Source organism: Mus musculus, chromosome 7, assembly GCF_000001635.26.
Source record: "Mus musculus strain C57BL/6J chromosome 7, GRCm38.p6 C57BL/6J".
NCBI classification, from domain to species: Eukaryota; Metazoa; Chordata; class Mammalia; order Rodentia; family Muridae; genus Mus; species Mus musculus.
The window spans coordinates 36,605,001-36,609,203 of record NC_000073.6 but is presented as its reverse complement, the minus strand read 5'-3'; positions in this window follow the sequence as shown (position 1 = coordinate 36,609,203).

The window sequence follows — 4,203 nt, the reverse complement described above, 5'->3', positions numbered from 1 at the left end:
TAACCAAATAAAAAGGACACACACAAGAACTGTAGAGTCAATTACATATTGTTTAATTACTCCTGAACTTGAGGCCTTCCTGAGAGTGGCTGATATAATAAGTGTCAATCCATTGGAGAAAAGTGAGTTTCCCTATTCCAGCATATATAAATGGCAAGTTGTTAGCCTTTACCCTAGTGGCTAAGTATTCATTCATTCATTCATTCATTCATTCATTCATTCATTAAAAAATATATAACAAAGTCATATAATAAAATAAAACAAAACCTATCACATTGAAGTTGGACAGGACAAGCCAACAGAAGAAAAAGAACCCAAGAGAAGTCCCAAGAATCAGAGACCCACTCTTTCTCACAGGAAGACTACTCATGAATCCCTTAAAAACACTAAACTAGAAGCTGTAACAGACACACCGAGGACCTGGTACAGACTCCTGTTGGCTCATGTTGATTTAGAGGGCCTTATTTTCTTGGAGTCCTCCATTGGCTCAGGCTCTTCCAGCCTTTCTACCTCCTTTTCTGCAGAATTCCCTAGACCCTAAGGAGGAGGATTTGATGGAGACATCCAATTTAGGGCCGAGTGTTCCAGTCTTTCTTCCTTCCTTCCTTCCTTCCTTCCTTCCTTCCTTCCTTCCTTCCTTCCTTCCTTTCTTTCTTTCTGCCTATACATTTTCTGACTGAGTCTCAATCTCTGTTTCTGTCTGCTTCAAGAGCAAGTATCTCTGATGATGGCTGAACAGGGTGCTGATCTTTGAGTATAGCAGAATATTATTTACAGTAATTTTATCACTGTTTTTTAGACCAGTGCTATTTGGTTTCACCCTAGGTTCCTGAGCTATGTAGACTCAGGTTCTTAGTCTTGTGTCAAGTATGGGATCCATCTCATGAAATGGGCCTTAAGTCAAATCAGACCTTCGTTGGTCACTCCCACGAGCTTTGTGCCACCATCGCCCTAGCATCTCTTCCAGGCAACACACCATCGTAGATCAAAGAGTTTGTGTCACCCTGATTTCTTCTAGCACTCAGGGTCACTGTCCAGGGAGGAGACACCTCCCACACTAGGCTGGGCCTACCCACATCAACCAAGAATGAGGAAAATAATCTGCGGGAGGTAACATCTTGCCTGAAGTTCCCTCTTCTCAGATGACTAGCTTGTGTCAAGTTGACCAAACAAACAAACAAACAAACAACCCTGACAAGCCCACATGGGAATAAGGAGGAATTCTTATGAAACTAGCATTTTCAGACAATTCCCAAATACCCAGGAAGTGCAGGATGAAGAGGATAGTGGAGGATGGCAAGGACTGCCTAGGAGAAAATGAATACACATGAAAGGGTGGGCAACAGAGATTCTTCTTTGAAACTAGCCACCCAGTAACATCAACATGCACATACCTAGCAATGGGGTTGCATCCTGGATCTCAGAAGACATCTTGGGTTGATTAGTCTGGATTTTGTAGCTCATGCCAATCATGTGGGTGGGACAATATCTTGTGTGTTTGACATTGTAGAAGTCTAGATCTCACTCTTTTTTTTTTTTTTTTTTTTTGATACCACATGGTAAGTCTTCATTAATCAGAGCGTGCCATTGGCTTTGAGATTACTCCAAAAGACTCACTCTCTGTACAGGAGATGCTCCTGGAGCTTCAGCCATTTAACTGCACCTCTTTCAACACTCACATGTTTTTCTGGTAGTGCAATGAGGGGAACAAATTAGAGCCTGTATTACATGGCCTATGGCTGGGACATTGGACTTCATCTCTTCTGGGTGGGGGTGGGAGCATCATTAGCACCACCCCTACCTTGAGATTCTATTGTTTAAGGTCCTGTGGAAGATGACAAACCCAAGTGGACTGTATTCTTCATGGCCAAGGCTAGAACTAATCTTCCAAGATGCTCCTGCTATCCACCCTGACCCTGAGGCCTTAGCCTTCAAGATGAACAGGAGACACACAGTTCCCCTCTCTCTTTGACTGTGTGCAGCTTAACAAATGCCTATGAAGACTGTATAAATAATTCACATCACTCAAGAGGTGGCGAGCCGAACAAGTCCCTTCTGGTTACATTTATTTAAAGATAAGGTGAGATTAAGTGAGTGATGGCCCAGTTACAGAGGCCAGGGTCCAAAGGGGATTGGGACATTCTAAGTTACACAGGCAGAGTGATTTGTGCAGAATTATGTCAACTTAGAGATCCTGACACCTAGGGGAAAAGGAACCGTCTTAGCTCCAAGAAAAGTGATCTGTGATTAGTGTTTTTCAAGTTAGTGCCTCAGAGCGAACTCTACAGAATTCAGTGGGGCTCAGGCAGGGACCAAATTTCTCTTCTAATGGCAAAACAGTGCCAAATGACTGTCCTTGCGCATGTTGCCTCTACTGGGGGATTTCATTGAGGAATTATTGGGAAGCCTGGGTTGGTTCTCCATGGGGAGTTCCTCCGTGTAGAAAGTCACTCTTTCTAGAAGTACAGTGAACCTTCAAAGGGATCCTCAGAGTTTTGGATTTGAGTCAGATGTTGAGGAAAATATTGTTTTGAAGCTCAAGTGAAGGGTGGAATTCATGGTAGACAGCAAGACTAGAAAAGGTGGAGAGAGGCTATGGAAGGGGGCACCTCCCAGTCAAGCGTGAGGCCGTGCACTTCTGCTGATCTGAGGTGGCTTTGTAAAGACAGCCCAGGTTACCAGGGCATCAGGTGTCAATCACTGGGTCATGCTCAAGTCACAGGTCATGACTAGAAGAGATGATGGAGTCCCCTTAGTGATGGGCTGTGCTGTTTTTATTCTGCTCCGGGCACTCGGGAGGAAGATCCTGAGTGTGAGCTACATAGTGAGACTCAGACAAGGCGAGGCGAGGCGAGGCGAGGCGAGGGCTAGGCAAGGTGAGACAAGGAAAGGCAACTGGACTGAAGCGATGGCCCAGTGTTAAGAGAACCACTCATTTTGATTCCCAGCTCTGCTCTTGCTGGAGAACTGAGTTCGATTCACCCAACTAAACATAATTTTTTTTTAAAGTCACCTCTCAACTGACAAGATAGAGGAATATCGCTCTGCCTTTATCTGACTTCCACCTTACTGGAGCTACGTTTTCATGTGTTCGCACTTTCTCTTTGGTGCAGTGGCTCCCGATCCTTCCACGGGAGACTTTTAGGACTCAGTAATAAGGAAATTGCATCACCAGCCGACAATAAAATTTACGAAGCAATGAATGCTTCTGTTAATACTTTCTGAACGTCTTTGTTTTTGAACGACCAGGATGCTTGCAATATTCCGACTCAGTAAGCCTGCCTCGAGTAGGCACAGTTAGCGAGGTTGACAGATAGATGCAGCCCGGTGCCATAATCCTTGCTGCCCAGAATTTTGTACTTAAACACTTATTTGATGTTTAATTAATTTTCCAAAGTGGAAAACTTCCAAGCTGCCTTGGAAGCGGGGCTGGTTTGTTTAAAATATTTTTGTTTTAAGAACAAGAAGAAGGAGAGAAAGGAAACTGAGGGAGAGGGTTATGTTTTTTTTTTTTCCTGTTGTTTTTTCAAATGTGATGTGACGAGGCACAAAGGGCTCCTGAAAGTGCAGTTCTCTGTGTGAGGGGAGAGCGATGCACCTATGAGTCTCACATCATCAAAGAAACAGACGTGTATCTATAATTTATGCCGTGCTTTAAGCTTCCGCTGATCTGATGTGGCTTTTTAAAGACAACACAGGCTGCCGTGGCATCACCTGTCAATCACTGGGGCATGCTCAAATCGCAGGCCATTACTAGGAGAGAGGATGGAGATTCTTTAATGACGCTTTTATATGGGGCGCGCTGGCAGTGAAACAGAGAGGGTCTGACTTGATCAATGCATTAGTCTAATCCCAGTGTCTCTGCTCTTAATTTCTTTTGTCGGCGATTTCCATACAAGGGCTATGTTCAGGATTCTGGCAAAGACTAGCTCAGAGCCCTGCTTGCAGAGTGCAGTCCTCTCGCCTGGGTCCTGCCTACTCTGTGGGAAGCCATGTCTGCAAGGAAAAAAGACGAGGCATGCTGGACCAGGTTGTCTTTGAGTCCCAGCCTGTTGCAAGGGCTGAGAAAACCCACCCCACATGAGTCCTGGCTCCAGCCCCAAGGTGCGTGCCAGCCCAGTAGCAGACCCTGGCCCTGCCAATCTCAGCCCCGTCGGTGATTATATTCAGGAGTTCGCCAAAAGTGGAATCCGTATATAATGA